Raw genomic sequence first — 19,898 nt, 5'->3', positions numbered from 1 at the left:
CTGGAAGCTGCTGTCGTGCATAATCCTTGGTGGTTTGTGCTCGAGGGACATTGAGTGGTGCCCTTCCATTAAGGAATTAGTTGGTTCTTGTCACATGCATATTATACCTTTCAGCAATAAGAACACCAATTTCCAGGTGACTCTAGCTGTGAGCTTGCCTCCAACAGGATGATTTACTTTCTGTGAAAATGCTTATATAATCTCACACAACCTAGGCTACTGGTCATGGATATTGTGGTATTGAAGAATCCAACAGATATTTACTACAAGTAACTATTATCTGTAAACATTACATTCATCAGGCATATAAGTGTCTGAGGACTGCAGATGCTGGAGGTCAGAGTTGAGAGTGTGGCAGTGGAAAAGCACAGCAGGTCAGGCAGCATCCGAGGAGCAGGAGAATCAGGCATAAGCTCTTCTTCAGGAATGAGGCTTGTGGGTCGTGGCTGAGAGATAAATGGGAGGGGATGGGGTTTGGGGAAAGGTAGCTGAGAAAGCAGTAGGTGGATGGAGGTGAGGGAGAAGGTGATAGGTTGGGAAGGAGTAATTGACAGGTCTGGAGGGCGGTGCCACGTTGAAGACTTGGGACTGGGATAATGTGGGGGGGAGGGGAAATGAGGAAGCTGTTGAAATCCACATTTATCCCATGTGGTTGCAGGGTCTCAAGACAGAATATGAGGCATTCTTCCTCCAGGTGTCGGGTGGTAACGGTTTGGCGGTGGAGGAGGCCCAGGACCTGCATGTCCTTGATGGAGTGAAAGGGGGAGTTGAAGTATTATAAGTGTCTGAAGTAATATTAAGTTATCAGTTACAAAAGTGGAACATCCTTCCCATAGAATGCTGCATTTCAAGTGATTTGAGATAAGATGAAGTAAGAGACCTTTAAACGCTCAGGTCAATTATGATACAGTGATAATATGGTGCCACATGGCAGGATGGTAAGCAAATTAGAAATGTTTGGATTGACGGGTCCTTGGCAGCATGGATTATAAGACAGTTTAAAAAAATTAAAAACAAACGGAAGGTAGAGATGGCATTTCTTAGACTGGAGATGAGTTGAAAGTTGTGCTACCCTTGCTTTTTCTGATTTATATGAATGATTTGGAGATGGGTGTTGGGCACAAAATCTCTAAATTTGCAGATAATACTAAGCTAGGGAGAATGGTGAATTCTGAGTATATCGCTGAGTGACTTCAGAGAGGCATTGACACATTGGCCAAATGGATAGGCACTTGACAGATGAATTTTAATGCAGAAAAATGTGAGGTCATGATTTTTGGTCGAAGAAGCATGGAGAGACAATACCGCCTCAATTGAGGGGAGTACAGGAGCAGAGGGACATTGAGGTTCACCGACATGATTCTCTAATGGTGGCCAGGTAAGTTCAAACAGTTGTTAAGAAAGCTTATAGGATCCTTGGGTTTATAAATAGAGGCATGAAGTATAAAAACAAGGAAGTGATGCTGCACCTCTATAAATCATTAGCCAGACCACATTTGGAGTATTGTGTTCAGTTCTGGACATCTTTATTTAAAGAAGGATGTTAAAGTCCTGCAGAGGGTGCAAATGACATTTACTAAAATGAAAACAGGAATGAAGACTTTTAGATATAAAGAAATATTAGAAAAATTGGGCTTATTATCTGGACCAGAAAAGATTAAGAGGTGACCTTTTTGAGATTAGGGGTCTTGAAATTAGGAACAATTTTGGGTCACAATTTCAAGATTGTCAGCAAGAGAGCTAGGGGTGTGATAAGGAAAGACATCTTTATTCTGAGAGTTATTACGATTTGGAAAGCACTGCCTGGGAGAGTAGTGAAGGCAGATTCCTTAGAAGGTTTAAAAACAGAGTTGGATATATGTTTGAATATGATGAAATTAAAGAGCTATGGAGATAAGGCTGGAACTAGCTGGGTAGCTCTTTTGGGAGGTTGGACAGACACAGTGGGCCAAGTGACCTCCTTCTGTCCTCTAAAATTCCATGATTTGATGGGACCTTGATCAAATGGGCTGATTGGTTGAGGAGTGGCAGATGGAGTTTAATTTAAGTAAATGTGAGGTGCTTCATTTTGGAAGGGCAGAATGTATACACTTAATAGTAAGGTCCTGGGGAGTGTTGCAGAACAAAGAGATCTTGGAGTGCAGGTTCATGGTTTCTTGAAAGTGGAGTCCCAGTTAGATAGGATAATGAAGAAGGCATTTGGTATGCTTGCCTTTATTGGTCAGTGCACTGAGTATAGGAATTGAGAAGTCATGTTGTGGCTGTACAGGACATTGGTTAGGCCACTTAGGAATATTGTGTGCAAATCTCTTCTCCCTGCTATAGGAAGGTTGTTGTGAAACCTGAAAGGGTTTAGAAAAGATTTACAAGGATGTTGCCAGGGTTGGAGGGTTTGAGCTATAGGGAGAGGCTGAATAGGCTGGCACTATTTTCCCTGAAGTGTTGTAGGCTGAGGGATGACCTTACAGCAGTTTATAAAATCATGAGGGGTATGAATAGGGTGAATAGCCAAGGTCTTTTTCCAGGATAGAAGAGTCCAAATGTATAGGGCATTGGTTTAAGGTGAGAGGGGAAAGATTTAAAAGGGACCTAAGGAGCAACATTTCCAATCAGGGTGTAGTGCATGAGGAAGTGGTGCAGGCTGGTACAATTGCAAAATGTAAAAGGCATCTGGATAGGTATATAAATAGGAAGGGTTTAGAGGAATATGGGCCAAATGCTGGCAAATGGAATTAGATTAATTTAAGATACCTAACCAGTATGGATAAGTTGGACCAAAGGATCTGTTTCCATGCTGTACAGTTTGATGACTCTATGCTCTATAATTCTATTGTACCATCTTTTGTTCATGTGGGTTCTGATCAGAGGTCTTTGGAACAGGGTTTCTCACATACATGTGTCCAATATCCCTTGGTGCCATATGTTTTGCAGCTATGAAGAAACACTAGACAACTTTTGTGTAGATGTGACAAACTGTATCAGTTACGATAACATAAAAACAAAATATTGCGAATGCTGGAAATCTGAAACAAACAAAGAGGCTGTTGGGAAAATTCAGCAAGTCTTGCAGCATCTATGGAAAGAGAAACAGAGTTTTGAGTCTGACGTAACCCTCTCTCTCCACAGAGTTGCCAGACCTGTTGAGTTTCTCCAATATTTTCTATGTATGTTGGACCTGTTATAGATTTTGTTGGTTTGGCGCTCTTTGCTGACTATAACAGTAGCCCAGAAACTTACATGCCTGTGGAATGTCATATTTGCAGATAATATCTGGCTGCAGCTAAAGCATTAATTGTTTTTTGCCTTACACAAAGGCTTCATACTTGCATCTATCCTCAAGTGATGCATCAATAGTATGGCTGTTTTTCTCGCCCCAAAGTTCTTGTCTAAAAGCTTTAATTGTTGTAGAGATGATAATTACCTCAACGAGCCTGTCTGACAGCTGACTTTAGAAAAGTCACTCTCATGGTCTTTGCTGCGTGCCTCATTCAATAAGCTTATCATTAGACTGAATGACATGAAGTGGAGTTAATCCTGAAGCAAACCTTTACCTTTATCTTCAAAAGCCTTCCAGGTCCTCTCTAAATATTTCTGATGTTCATAGAAAGACTAAATGTATTAATTTCATGAAGTTCCTCCTTGCCAATGGTAAACAAGATTTTTAGAGAGCTCTTTTCTTGGAATTTTCTATCACCTAATCCATAAAATAATTGTTTGAACAGTTGTAATTCACTAAGGTCGTCACTGGATTCTGAGTCCATAATGAGGTTTCTGTTATCCATCATTCAACATTAAAATCATTGTATTGTATCATCTTGAAACACGTGTCCCATCTTTTGTCTGATGTAAATTAAACATGTTCCTGCCTTATTGACAAAGATTTTGAAGCTACTGTTATGACAGATCCATTGTATCCATTTTTAGGAACAGTGCATTTTACCCATCCAGCTTTCTGTTCTGCACTGCAACGGCCTTGTGTCTCAACTTAAAGTGCAATTCAACCTTCTTATTTTCCTTCTAATTGAGACAATCTTTGGATTTTCTTTTATCTTGAAAGAATATATAGTCTAATCAAAAAGACATTATCTGTATTATCTTGTGGCCAATGTCCTCTAAAGACGCATACAGCTGTCTGTCCTCACAGGAACTGGTGCTGCTTAACAGTAAGAAACCATCTTTTTGTCTGAATTCTCTGACCTCCAAGGCTGTTGTTCAGTCAGTCTTCAATTAGCTTCCCAAGTATCTGTCACCACCTTATTGGTGTCTTTTCTATATAGCCCCTGTTGCTACACACTGTGTGTTTGCCTTCAACTGAGTGTGTTAACTAATGCAGCAGTGCTTATGTTATCTTCTGTAACATAGGAAACTAGGTACAAATATCATGGTGTTGCAGAATTCAGCTAACATTTATTGTAACCAGATATTATCTGCAAATATGACATTTCACAAGCACATAAGTTTCTGAGCTACTATTAGGATGCAACAGAGAAACATGCTTCCAAATGATCTGAGGTAAAATGGAATTTGATGTCTTTATACCCTCAGATCACAAGCTATGAAACTGTAATGATATTATGAGCATCTTCGTTAAACATATACTGACAACGGACCATGAGAAATAACACAACTGTTCATAATTTAAAAATGTTTCAGCAAACAAACATATCAACTTTCAAAATTATTGGACTAGAAAATTTTCAGTCAGCATCTTAAACCAGCTCTAAACATTTATGAATTCAAAGGTGAAGCTAAACATTCCAGCTTGAGCAATAAGACAACATTAGCAATGAATATACTTCTGGTGGATTCTTTATTGGCTTCAGCTGGAACAACACATGGAAATGACACATTCTGCAAAGTTTAATAGTTCACCCTCCCAAGTACTCCACTCAGTTTTTTTTACTGTTTGTTGAGTATCTAACTTGCCCTGTAATCTAAATAAAGAATTTTTGATCCATAATAGTTTAAATTGATATAACATATTCACCAAAGAAATTAAATTACATTATAGAGTCATTGGGTGTGAAATGTGGGTCTGAAGCGTTCTTGGGGATGGTACTACTGAAGACATTGGACCGAAGAATGGGGCTTGCTGTTCCTCCATAGACAGGCAGAAGGCTGGAAGAACACAACAAGCCAGGCAGCATCAGGAGGTAGAGAAGTCGACATTTCAGGTGTAACCCTTCTTCAGGATTGTGGGGTGTAGGGAGAGCTGCAGATAAAGTGGGCGGTGGGGGCCAGGGTGGTGAAGTGGGAATAGGTGAAGACAGGTAGAGGGTACAACCTGCTTGGTCAATGGGCGGAGCAAATCCATTGGTGATTGGGAGGAGTGGAAGGGAGGGGCCGGAGCTGAAAAGGGAGTTGGGGGGATGAGAAGGGAGGTTATTTGAAATTGAGTTCTCCAGTTTCAAATAACCTTCCTTCCCAGCTCCGCCCCCTCCCTTCCACTGCTCCCTGCCACCAACTGGATTCATTCCTCCCATTGACCAACCAGGTTGTACTCTCTATCTGTCTTCACCTATCCAACTTCAACATCCTGCCCCCGCCACTCGCTTTATCTGCAGCTCCCTCTACGCCCTCCCCCCCCATTCCTGAAGAAGGGTTACACCCGAAACGTCAACTTCTCCACCTCCTGTTGCTGCCTGGCTTGCTATGTTCTTCCAGCCTCCTGCCTGTCTACTTGGGATTCCAGCATCTGCAGTTTATTTTTGTCTCTTCAGTGTTCCTCCAGTCATTTCTGACATGGGCTTTGCAGAATAAATGTGTAGACATTCCCTACTTGAGCTGTGAGCCTCTGAACTGTTGCTGTCCTATGGCTGATTTAATACTCTGATTACAAACGTCTATTTTATATATTCATTCACCAAAGAATATGTGTGAAGGTGCAAGGGGGCACAACTTGCAGGCAGGGTGCTTTTGATTTACTGCTGCTTAGGCTAAGCTTTTGAAAGTACAGGGTACTGAATTTTCTAGTTTTGGGAACTGGTGTGTAAAATCACGGAGAATTAAGGAACAGTTCAGGACCAGGATGATGTGTATTGTGCTGAATAAGACTAACACATGGTCAAGCACAGATAGACATTATCAAACTACTTCATTATCATCTCCCCAACAGTGTAAGCAACAAAGAGACAATATAACAAATGCTCATGTCTTGCAATATACTGCACTCTCTCTCCACTAAAGAATATGGCTTTTGCATTAAAAATATACTATACCTGAAATGTAATAATTTAGCTTACAAACACCACATCCACAAACATTCACTCCCTCCTCCACTGATGCTCAGAAATAGCAGTGTGTGCTATCTACAAGATGCACTTCAGACCGTCACCAAGAACCTTAGAGAGCACCTTCCAAACCTATGACCAATTCCATAAGGGCAACAGATACTGTACATGGGACACCACAATCTGCAACCTGTTCTCCAAGCTACTCACTGTCTTGACTTTGAAATATTTTTCCCTCTCCTCACTGTTTTTGGTTCACAATCACAAATTCCCCTGCCAACAGCATTGTGGATATCCATATACTGAATGGACAGCAACGGTTCAACAGAGCAGCTGGTCAACACCTTCTCAATGGTAACTGGGGATGAGCAATAAATGTAGCCCAGCCAGCAATACCCACACCCATTACTGAATAAAAACAATTAATATTGGTGACCCAAATCGTTTGGATGGTGTGATTTTCCATCTTACCACATGAACAGAAAATGGAGAATACTTCCCCACTGACATCAACAACTCCAAGGTGCATGATTTGGCTGTATATGGACTTTAGCCTATTACTCAAGAAAGCCCATCTCAGAAAGCTTTGGATTGGCCATGAAGTTCTGGTCATTCACATGACAGGTTCAGTCAATGAGCATTTATATTTATGAAAATGTCAAGTAAATGCATCACCACTGCATCCATTTAAGTAGGTCATGAGCATATTAGAAACATGGAGGGGAAGGACATCTAGTTGCATCACTTCTCATTTAAAACATTCAACCCATTCCCAAGATAACAGGTGACAACACAATGATGAGGAAATACAAGTTCAAGATTTTGGGCAAGAAGTGCAGGGAAAATGTGAGGAAAACTTTTTTCGGTAATAGCATAGACTTCAGCGCAAACCAAGGAGGTAGAAGTGGAAACAATCAATGATTTCAAACAAACATTGGATAGACAATTGAAGAAAATGGGCCTTCAGGCTGAATGGAATTGAGAGATAGACAGGGACTATCTTGATCGCTCCAAAGACAGCCAGCAGGACTTGATGGACTGAATGGCCTCCTGCTGTATCATAAATGATTTTAAGACCTTATTTTTATTATTCCCTATTGTTGTGGTGGATGGGATTGGGGTTATAAGCAGTCCCCAAATTCTTATGTTCTGAAGTCCTTTCTGTTTCAAATGAAAGAAACCCTGTTCAGATCAATTCTCATTGTGAGACATATACCACAACTTTTTCTTTCTTAATTGCCATTATTCATTCTAATCTATCCAGTTCTTTACCGACATTTTTAAGCAATGCATTGACATTAATCTAGCCTTGCAAAACATCGGCTGTACTTTGTCCTCTATCTTGACTTCAGTTTGTGATGCCTTATTTCATCACATGGTCCCCCTTGTCGAAGACCACTTTGTGCTCCCTTACCACCTCTTCAATGTCAGATCTCATTTTACTGTTCCTTACTCTAAATAAATCAGCCCAGTTTAACTATATCTCCTTAAGCCAATTCCTTCTTATCCTTTTATTTTGCCCACATAGTATTTGTAATAATTTTGTGCTGTAATAATAATTATAGAATATGTTGTTCCATATTTCTTGACAGCTCTTCTGAGTCCAGCTTCTCCAGAAATGCAGAACAAAATATCCATTGGAGAATTCCATTGCAATGCTCCAGCTTCAGGAGCTAGACCAAAGATGCATCCTTTTTTCACCACGTGTTGCCATATGTTTGAAGATGAAATGTGGATGTTTTGGGTGTATGGAAGTGTGGACATTGGTGAATAGATGAATGTTAGTGGTTGGATGAGATAAATAAGGGAGAGCTGGTAGGGGCAGTCAGGTTAGTTGGGTCATTGGGAATTATCCTCGGTGGGAGGAGCAGTTAAGATATGTTATGAGTATTAGTTGGGTGTTGAGGAATACTCAGTTTGTCAAGGGGTTTATTGGGTGGTCATGATTGGTGGTCATGTAGGGTCAAAGGCTAGTTATGGAGTGGTCTGGGGGATTAACTAGGGAGTTCAAGAGGGGTGTCAGTTTGATCATCATCAGTGTTGGGATGGGGAATAGTCAATTATGTAATTATCCAAGAGTTAGACAAGATTCTTTCAGTCTGACTGTCCCTGGGTAACTATTCAGGAATGTGCGTTAGAACAGTCTGAAGTCTCAACTCTAGCTCAAGATCAGATATTTTTGCAGAAGTCCTGAATGCACACCTCGGGTCATACATCTGATCCCTGATGATCTGGAGATGGAAAGATCTGAGTCTTTGTTCCCTCCTCCTACTATCAATGGCAGGCATTAGGATGTATCATTGTATTCCACATGACATTAGCTTGACCTGGTATGGAATAATGTTATTGAAATAACTCAACCATGTCACACCAGTTTTCTTTAAGAGATCTTTCTGAAATGACAGATATTGCTGCAGCTGTATCAACAATGAAAGTAAGTTGGGAATGTCTGACATTGATTTTCACTGTAGGCACTGGAATTATGTTACCAGCCCTGTTACTGCCATCCTTTGTGTACTATTTTTCTTGCTTTCTAAGGAAACTCTTGATTTTCCTGTTGATAACATCAATCTCTGTTTCTACACACAAAATATAAGCATTTGAGGATTTCCATACACCTGAACTAGTTTTAGTTCTAACATAACCCCAAGATTGTGAATAACAATCACCTGGACCTTTCAAAAAATTCCCCAGTGCTACAGTTTTGCTGTCCCAGATGGACAGTAAAAGCATACCATGGTGAGTAAAGCATTGATTTTATCTTCACATTTATTTTGTTAGCTTTTTGTTAAATGCGTAACTTTCATTTGAAATTACACCAGTCCTCCTTGTTAGAGTTGAATATGTCCTGAACATGTCTTCATTGCAATTTTATTCAATTACTTACAGCTTTGACTTCTTGTGTACCTGGATATAATCTGCACATGGAACAATCTTTCAAATTGCTCAAACTTTCTCAAACTTAACTCCATCTTAATTTCTCAAATAAAATGTGTAAGGAATTTCCAATCCAGTATCAATATCACTATGTTGCATATTGCACGGAGGAGGGTTAACACAATCTCAACTGGAGAAAGCCAGTAACAGAGGGGAAGACCAACATTTAAGCCGCTTGAGAGGAAAATACTAGTCTAGATGTTGCTAGGAGAATGCATCCATTAACATTGATTTTCAACTTGACTCTGATTCGTCAGGCCATGCCATGAGAAATGAATCAGCAAATGGTGTCACTCATTTTGTTGAGTTGAAGCAGGTGCAGAACATATACATTTTCTATTTGTTTACAAAGAACAGGGACCTGTGTGTTAATATGTGTAGCTTCCAGTACAAGCTGCTGGCAGACCTCAGTGCATCTTCTGCTTTTATTATAATCCTCTACCTTACCCATTGGTCCAATTCCCTTCTTTAGATTTTCATTACTATCATTTTTCAGAAGCCAATGTAATCTATTTTCCATCCCTTTTAGAATTGGACACTCACTGGAAAAATTACAAATACACATCAACTGTTTTACCTTTATCAACACTATGTTATTTCATTCATAACATCAATTAGGTTTGTCAGGTGTAACTTGTAATTAATTAATCCACATTTAACTAAAGGACAATTAATTTTGATCTGAGTTACAGGTTCTTGAATTTTTCTCTGCTAACATTAGATTGACTGATATATAGTTACCAGATTTGTTTCTCATCCATTTAAATATTGTGTAACATTTGTGACATTCCAATCCTCTAACACTACACTTGTAAACAAAAGACAATTGCAAGAGTGTGATCAAAATGTCCACTTTTACTCTGCATCAGACTTTCAGATGTGCTTTATCTGACTGGAGATAACTTGCTACTTAAATGAAGATTGAAACATTGTAACAAGCCTGCTTCCTAAACTGAAGCTCCTTACTCTGGCAAAGGTTAAATATAGTTTGTATTCTTTAGTAATCTACAAATGGAAAGTACTTGCTTCTTTCTATTATTGATCCATTACCATTCATAAATATTTTGTGCTTTTACATTTAAAGTAAAAGACCTTGTAAAATACAAGGTCAATATTATTCTAAGACAACAATCGTAGGCACAAGGAAATTGAATAAATTTTAGTTATATATTGTTAAGCATGTTGAAAAAACACAACGGCAATATTTTACTAATAACTGGATTCTTTTCTAGCTCTTGCATTTAGCAGTTGTTGCGTCTTGATCAAAGAATTAAGGAACACACAGCTCAAATAATGAGGCATGCCAATCTCGATTCTACATCTGGTGCCTTGCCAATGAAATGTTCACTGAGTAAAAACTTTTCCAAGATCATGAAGCCATCAGCTGCTAACTTTATCTTTTTTGGCCGTCTTCCTGTCCCTTTGAAATGCACCAGACTGCAGGTGTTGAATAATGGAGCCATGATATTCATTATCCAATTTCAGTTGCCTGATTTGGACTTTTGTGAATCATAGCAATATTTCTTCTTGCTTGATGCACAGGCATTTTGTATGAGATATCCTCCTACATCCTCAATGTGCCCATGGAAATTCAAGAACGTTATTCGGCAATCTCATGGAGATGTTTCATTAGGATACTTTCATAGACTAATTTTGCAACCTGAGGTTTCACATGATTCTGCAATGAGAACTGCTACCAGTGCAGATTTTTAATATGTAAGGAGCTGACTATGTCTTCAGTCAAAAATGTCTTTCCATTCATTTTTCAGCCACTGAGTACAGAACTCACTGAAGTCCTAGATCTATAGAGTCATAGAGTCATAGAGATGTACAGCATGGAAACAGACCCTTCGGTCCATCCCGTCCATGCCGACAAGATATCCCAACCCAATCTAGTCACACCTGCCAGCACCCAGCCCATATCCCCCCAAACCCTTCGTATTCATATACCCATCCAAATGCCTCTTAAATGTTGCAATTGTACCAGCCTCACCACATCCTCTGGCAGCTCATTCCATACACGTACCACCCTCTGTGTGAAAAAGTTGCCCCTTAGGTCTCTTTTATATCTTTCCCCTCTCACCCTAAACCTATCCCCTCTAGTTCTGGACTCCCCGACCCCAGGGAAAAGACTTTGTCTATTTATCCTATCCATGCCCCTCATAATTTTGTAAACCTTTATAAGGTCACCCCTCAGCCTCCGACCCTCCAGGGAAAACAGCCCCAGCCTGTTCAGCCTCTCCCTGTAGCTCAGATTCTCTAACCCTGGCAACATCCTTGTAAATCTTTTCTGAACCCTTTCAAGTTTCACAACATCTTTCTGATAGGAAGGAGACCAGCATTGCATGCAATATTCCAACAGTGGCCTAACCAATGTCCTGTACAGCTGCAACATGACCTCCCAGCTCCTGTACTCAATACTCTGACCAATAAAGGAAAGCATACCAAACGCCTTCTTCACTATACTATCTACCTGGGACTCCACTTTCAAGGAGCTATGAACCTGCACTCCAAGGTCTCTTTGTTCAGCAACACTCCCCACGACCTTACCATTAAGTGTATAAGTCCTGCTAAGATTTGCTTTCCCAAAATGCAGCACCTCGCATTTATCTGAATTAAACTCCATCTGCCACTTCTCAGCCCATTGCCCATCTGGTCCAGATCCTGTTGTAATCTGAGGTAATCCTCCTCGCTGTCCACTACACCTCCAATTTTGGTGTCATCTGCAAACTTACTAACTGTATCTGTTATGCTCGCATCCAAATCATTTATGTAAATGACAAAACGTAGAGGGCCCAGCATCGATCCTTGTAGCACTCCACTGGTAACAGTCCTCCAGTTTGAAAAACAACCCTCCACCATCACCCTCTGTCTTCTACCTTTGAGCCAGTTCTGTATCCAAATAGCTAGTTCTCCCTGTATTCGATGAGATCTAACCTTGCTAATCAGTCTCTCATGGGGAACCTTGTCGAACGCCTTACTGAAGTCCATATAGATCACATCTACTGCTTTGCCCTCATCAATCTTTTTTGTTACTTCCTCAAAAAACTCAATCAAGTTTGTGAGACATGATTTCCCATGCACAAAGCCATGTTGACTATCCCGAATCAGTCCTTGCCTTTCCAAATACATGTACATCCTGTCCCTCAGGATTCCCTCCAACAACTTGCCCTCCACTGAGGTCAGGCTCACCGGTCTATAGTTCCCTGGCTTGTCTTTACCGCCCTTCTTAAACAGTGGCACCACGTTTGCCAACCTCCAGTCTTCCGGCACCTCACCTGTGACTATCGATGAAACAAGTACCTCAGCAAGAGGCCCAGCAATCACTTCTGTAGCTTCCCACAGAGTTCTTGGGCACACCTGATCAGGTCCTGGAGATTTATCCACCTTTAAACGTTTCAAGATATCCAGCACTTCCTCCTCTGTAATCTGGACATTTTGCAAGATGTCACCATCTATTTCCCTACAGTCTATATCTTCCATATCCTTTTCCACAGTACATACTGATGCAAAATATTCATTTAGTATCTCCCCCATTTTCTGTGGTTCCACACAAAGGCCGCCTTGCTGATTTTTGAGGCCCTATTCTCTCCCTAGTTACCCTTTTGTCCTTAATATATTTGTAAAAACCCTTTGGATTCTCCTTAATTATATTTGCCAAAACTATCTCATGTCCCCATTTTGCCCTCCTGATTTCCCTCTTAAGTATATTCCTACTTTCTTGATACTCTTCTAAGGATTCACTCGATCTATCCTGTCTATACCTGACATAGGCTTCCTTCTTTTTCTTAACCAAACCCTCAATTTCTATAGTCATCCAGCATTCTCCATAGTTACCAGCCTTCCCTTTCACCCTAACAGGAATATACTTTCTCTGGATTCTTGTTATCTCATTTCTGAAGGCTTCCCATTTTCCAGCTGTCCTTTTACCTGCGAACATCTGCCAATTGCATTAATATTTCATCAATAATATCTTGTTACCAATTGAGGCTTGGTCTTCATTAACTCAACTCTGATAAGTGACACAATTCTTTTTCCCAAAAAAATGGCATTAAGCAGTGGTGTTAATTTCACTTTGCACTCTCATGTGAAAATTTGTTCATTGTTTACCGTGTGTAATACAGTTCCTTAGATTCTACAGTCTGTTTTGCACTTGCATCTGACAAGCCTATAAAACACTAGTCACCATTATAGCGACATCAATCATGCATAGTATTCTTCCAGATAATTAATTGTCATATATTGCTCATGGTTTGCCTGTATCATCTCTCTTTTAGACAGACTAATTCTTCCATGTTAAAAATCACACAACACCAGGTTATACTCCAACAGGTTTATTTGGAAACACTCCAATTGTTAGACTATAATCTGGTGTTGTGTGTTTTTAACTTTGTACACCCCAGTCTAACACCAGTGTCTCCAAATCATAATTCTTCCATTTATGCCAAGGTATAAGAAGGTATCCTACATTTCTCTGGAATCTCTGTATTGAATGTGATCACTGCAACTTATGTGATCAGGATCCAGGGTTGGCGGTGATTTTTCCAGATTTTGCAGCTTCACTTGGCTACAAGGTGCCAAATCTTTTTTGAATGATTCCTTAGGAAAGGAAAGCACTACCATTTCACTCTGTCCTTGCAACTAATTCTTCAAGTTCATGTATCGCTGAAAATACCCTTAACTTATTTCCTGGAAATTGATACTTAAATCTTTCAGATTGTTGGTTTCAAAACATTCATATAATAGTTCACATTAAATGATTTACCTGCAGGAATTGAAAATTCAATATTGCCTTTGAACAAAAAATAACGTTCAAATTCTCATTCACTTTTACAATGTGCTAAGTTCCTTCATCTTCTGTTGTGGTCAAATTATAATTATATCACCTTTGCTGAACAATTGTCAAGAGTTGAAGTGGTATCTGCTAAGTATGACATTTGTTACATATTCAACTGACCAGCAGAAGGGATGTCAAAAATAGCATTTTCTTCTGTGAATATTTTATACTGTTTTAAAATGCACAATTCAAATAAATGGTGCATTGATTTCACAAACCACAGCATGTTAGCTGCAGTTTCAAATAGTGCAAAAATAATCATGATCAAAAATAGTTAAGGTAGAGATTGTCTTAGATGGTAAAATTAATTTAATATGTTGAAGAAAGACCTCAAGTTGTTAACTGCTCAGCAATACTGACACTTCTCCAGTAAATAATGTTACAAACTTCATAAAGAGATTTTGATTTGATAATTGTCTTTATTATGTCATATTTTAGCAACAGGAAAATTGATGAGATTCTGCATTTTTCTATGGAGATATTTGCTAGGAGAATGGAATGGGATGGAAAATTATCCCTTATGGTAATTTCAGTGCATAATGTTACTGATAAATAGGGCAATTATTAGTCATAGGCTATGTTACCTATCACACATACTGCCTGATATTAAGGACTTCTACATGGTTAGTCTAGATAGTGTCTTAGGACTTTCATTTTGTGACTCTTTGCCATGAGTGGACTGCAACAAGGCACAAGGAAATGGCAATGTGTGTGTTACATAGGTGTGGAAGGTAAAATAGCATATGAGGTGTACTGCAGGCAAGGGTTAAGGGCTTCTGTGGGTTGACAAACAAAACAAAGGCTAATGACATACAGAAATAGTTGGTACACCACGCCGGTCAACAGGTCTGCAGTGGACTGTCAACGAACATGGAGAAATCCAGCATTACTGTGACACAGGCTTTAGACTATCCTTCCCAGCATTGGATTAGAGGCAGATTCCATTACCACAGTTGTGGGTCCAATCATCATAAGTGTCTGATATCCAAATTTCAGCTTTCATTGCAGCATAAACAGAAGTCACCAATATCTGAGTCCAGCTTAAATGGATTTCGAGGTGCCCGTGTTGGACTGTGGTGTACAAAGTTAAAGATCGCACACCACCAGGTTACAGTCCAACAGGATTATTTGGAAGCACTAGCTTTCAGAGCGCTGCTCCTTCATCAGGTGGTTGTGGAGTAAACGATTGTAGGACACAGAATTTATAGCAAAATTTATGTCACTGAGAATGTAACTTTAAGAAAGCTCTGGAATTTACATATAAAAGAACTGAAACCAAAATGCCCATTCTAAAAGATGAGAGACTTAACAAACAATCCAGGTCTTTTTCAATATATAATTTCATTATGTCGCACTGTAAACATTTGCTATAAATTCTGTATCGTACAATGCTATACTCCACAACCACCTGATGAAGGAGCAGTGTTTTGAAAGCTCGTGCTTCCAAATAAACCTGTTGGACTATAGCCTGGTGTTGTGTGATTTTTAAACTTAAATGGACATTGTGTAAGGTGTGCTTGCTGGCATGCAGACTCAGATTATTGCCATCAAAGCTGCGATGCTCCTGCTCAAAGATATTTGTAATGGTCCCATAGCAGTCCAAGCAATCTGACCTCCAACATATTCCTAGGGTTTGTACCCAATGAGAGTGTTAGTGACTTTGTGGTGCGCAAACAAAGTAAAATGAAAGTTCTGTTCTTGCTGGCTGATGTTGTGATGTGCCTCCTGTGCATCAGAATTTCATTTTATACTCAGAACAACATTATTGGAACCAAAGGAAAAGGTGGTGTCTATTGAAATTTTGTGGCCAATATACATTAGCATAATTTACAACTGTTCTGTATTTAGATTCCTCAAGAAAGAACAAACTTGCATTTGTATAGCACCATATGCAATGGCACAGCAGTCAATTTGTATACAAAAATGTTTCAAAAACAGCTATTGAATGTCAGATAATCTGCTTTTACTGGCTATGGAATTGTGGTACTCCCTCAAGTGAGTGATTATGCTTAACGTTAGGGAAGGAGGATAAACAGACCTTTAATTATGGAATGAGAATAAGAACAAAAGGCTTGTATTCATACAAAATAAGAGGTCATGTGACATCAGGTTAAAGTCCAACAGGTTTATTTGAATTCATAAGCTTTTGGAGCACTGCTCCTTTATCAGGTGAAGTGTCAGGGCAAAGGTGCAGCCGAAAGCTTGTGATTCCAAATAAACCTGTCATACAATAACCTGGTGTCGTGCGACTTCTGAGTTTCTCCACCTCAGTCCAACACCAGCACCACCTCGCCATTGTATTCATACAGTCCTTTCACAACTTCAGCGCATTGCAAAAGTCAATGAAATACTTTCGAAGTGTAGTCACCATTGTAATAAAGGGAGACACTGCAACTAAATTACACACAGCAAGCAAAACAACACTACCATTAAGCTAAGCTGATAATCCATTCACAATACAGTGTCACATGCTAGTAGAGAGTTTGAAGGAGAGATGTCTAAATGTACCTCACAACTTCATTCATTAAAACTTGTGAATGATTCAAACCCAAAATGCTTTATTGTAAATGGCAGTAAAACCTAAAAAATGCTATTTTAAGACAATTACCATTCAATAACCTTTCTTAAACTATATAAGCACTACTAGAAGTCACTGATGCACTCTTGTAATACATTAATAAAATTTTTATAACGGTCAGGAAATGCATTTTCAGTTTGTCTGGTGTAACAATTAGATTAGCAGGAAATGAATGTCTGGCAGTCAGCCATGCTTGTTATTTACAGGCTGGCACAAACAAATGGCAAAATCATTGGTCACTTAATGGATTTGTTTCCAGGACATGAAGCATGCATTAATAAAAAAAGAGCTGTTTGAAACTTCACTCTCACATTCAGAAGGGATCACAGACTCCCTGAACAATGACTTGCTGGAAGTGCAGCCAGACAGCTTGGAAGAATCATTCACTATCACAGTGATCATTCACAATGGACAAACCTCTGTGGGATCACAGTTCACATATGATCCATTCTCAAGATGCAAACCTCTGAAGGTTTATACCCAATGTAGAAATCTGAAGGACGACTAGCTGTACAGGAATCACTCAGTACAGAAATCAGGGATCATTCTCTACCACATTAATAACCTCAGTAGGTAAACCATTAAATGTGCACTCATTATCATATAGATCACTCATTGCAGAGACCTCTGAGGGATTACCCACTATTCATAAACTACTGAAGAATCACTCTCTATAAAGAAATAACTGAGGCATCACTCTCCAAACAGGGGTCACTCTTAATACATACACAGCTAAGGGAACACTTTCTACCACAGGGACATATGCTTTGAAGGATTAGGTTCCACTCAGGATCTGGATTTTTAAAAACTTATTATTTTGTACAGTATAACCTATACAATTCAATATCTTCCTGTATGCAACAAAGTATACAAATTTGTGTAAAAATGTCGAATACATACCACAAGTGTCTATAAGATCATATTTCTCTCCAGTAATCTAATGTCTGCACTTTGCTGTATTTATTGGCTATCTGGAACATTGTTTTCTGTGTGTGGCAAAAAAAACACTTTTTGCAATGATTTCTTTGTGTAATCTTCCAGAAACTAGGTTGGGGGACCATGACAGCATGTTAATATTTGCAAGGAGTTCTCAGGCTGTGTGTTAATTTGTTTGGGATGTAACCCAAACAAAAATGTTGGAAAGTTATATTATAAACCGATTTATTTGCCATAAAGTCTAACTTGATAGAATCCATGGTCTCCAAATTCGTAGATTTTTGTGGGAAATAGGGCATGGGGGAGGTAGATATTACCTGAAAAGGAAATTGAACCTTCAGTTTTCTAGAAAAAAACAAAATTGGAAACTGAACCTTCAGGTTTCAGGAGGAGCTCCAACTAGTTGAAAACATGAAAGAGCTCTCTGAGCTTAGTTGATGCAGTACAGGTGAGCTGAAGGAGATGGAGCTGTTTCTCCTCTTTGGAAGATAATATAGGTAGACAAGTCATCAAGGCTGTCATAAGCAGAGCTGAGAATGTTTAACAGATGTGGACTATTTTGGCAAACGTAAATATAAAGATCCCACAGTCTTCCAGACCTCAGAGCTTTCTCTCATTAGAGAGAGATAAAGAAAGAGAGAGAGAGCGTGAGTGAGCATAGGGTGACTGGCGGTGATTTAACTGAAATGTGAGGGGAGAGATAGAGAAAGAGTCCTTCCTGGTAACCTCAGCCAGTGCAGGAGTTGTACCCAAGCAGTTGGCATCACTGCATTCCAAACTTTGATGATGACCATACCAACAGAACTTGTGTTAATTGTGTGTTCTTGTCAGCTGGGGAATATGCTAAATCCAGGAGTTCATTTTGATGAAGACAGTGTTTGAATAATTGTGGAGCTACACTTAAGCTGTGTGAACTATCTGAGTAATCTATAAGATTTATCTTTGTTGTAAGAGCTGGTTAAAATTTACATTATCCGATAAATACAGTTTCCTTGTGTAAAGATTGCATCCTTTTATTTTCTGTATTTTTGATTGAGCACTGAAATAGGGAAAGAAGTATTTTAAAAACCAAAGATTGTGGAAAGGATTGATGCATTTTTAAAACAGTGAAGTACCTGACACTTATAAATGCTGCTTTCCCTGCCGTTTGTTCTTGCAATGAGGACAGTCACTTCAGATGAGCTGGAGCCAAGATGTGTATGTGAATGGAGATCCAACCAGCGGCAAGTAGTTGATTGGCCTGGGGAATAGTGACCTGTTGTCAATGCCAAAGGCCTTTTGCCTGACAACTACTATGTGATTGGCCCCTAGATAGCTGAACAGTTAGTGGGCATGCATGAATAGGCAGAAGCTAACAGACCTCTGACAAGGAAGGAGAAGTACTTCTCTCTGCAATAAAAAAAATTCAAATAGAATGAAAGCCAGTTTCATTCCTTCATTAGTTGCTACCAGCTATTGTTTTTCACAAATAAGTCAGAGACTTTATAAGTGTGAAGCACTCTGGGCCTCCTGCAAAAGTGAGTGGAGATGGAAGACTGGGGAGCAGCAAACCCTGAAAAGCCAAAGGGCCATCTTAGTAAACCCCATGTGGACATAGAATTGTCTTCTTAGTGTTTCCTTCCATCCATGACACCCTTGTTTTTTACATCTGTCTGTATGCGTGTGTTTAGGGAGAGTTTAATAAGGCAGTTAGAGTTTGAACTAGTAAAGGCATGGCTCAATAGATCATTATCTGTAACTACAATCTATTTTTTTTTAATAAATAGTAATTCTTGTTAACTACAGAAACCCAAACTATGCTTTCTGTTAACCTGGTCTAAGAGACAGGCAAATTGGAGAAATTGGAGAATTTGTGTACTTTAATAAATTTTTTAACTTTTGTGACAACTCCAGGAATAGCAAGGCTTGATTTCTAACACACGACCCCAGGGAGGTGTAACGTGTTAATTTCAGTTTAATTTATGTTGATTTAAGTTCAAGTGTTACTCTAAATGTTTTATGAAGAGAAATCTTGTCCAATATTTATTTTCATTGTAGTCATTTGGGAAATTTGGTTTTGGGGGGTAGGGGTGGGGATGAGGGGAACCATAACATTAATTTTAAGACAGTTTTCTTCTTTATCAAGGGTTCAGTTCAATCTTCTACAGTGTGTAAAGAACTCGAGTGAGAACAAGATATGAATTATTTTTAAAAGAAGAATGACAATTTAAAACAATACAATAAAAAATATCAGATGATATTTGAACTGATTTGGTAACATTGATCTCTCTAACTTAAACACATTCAGTGATGTCTGGTAAACTTTTATTTGATTACATATTGATTATGCAGATTTATAGAATATATGTCTTTTTTTATTCATTGTGGCATTTGTAATGGA

At 39.1% G+C, this 19,898-nt stretch overlaps 1 long non-coding RNA gene across 2 annotated transcripts in view; it reads left to right on the top strand.

Annotated features, from left to right (window-relative positions):
• The window catches only part of LOC122557490 (uncharacterized), a 119,826-nt gene that overhangs the window by 95,629 nt on the left and 4,299 nt on the right, over positions 1-19,898 (top strand). The window contains exon 1 of one of the 2 annotated variants that reach the window (XR_015758583.1): positions 8,870-8,969. The exons of the other annotated variant lie outside the window; for it this stretch is intronic. This is a non-coding gene — a long non-coding RNA (uncharacterized LOC122557490). Of the gene's footprint in view, positions 1-8,869; positions 8,970-19,898 lie in introns of those variants that run through there. 2 annotated transcript variants of the gene reach the window in all.

Source organism: Chiloscyllium plagiosum, unplaced genomic scaffold (genome assembly GCF_037043375.1).
Source record: "Chiloscyllium plagiosum isolate Xiang-an unplaced genomic scaffold, Cpla_swu_hap1 HiC_scaffold_11, whole genome shotgun sequence".
In the NCBI taxonomy this organism is placed as follows: Eukaryota; Metazoa; Chordata; class Chondrichthyes; order Orectolobiformes; family Hemiscylliidae; genus Chiloscyllium; species Chiloscyllium plagiosum.
This window is presented reverse-complemented; position numbering and strand designations above follow the sequence as displayed.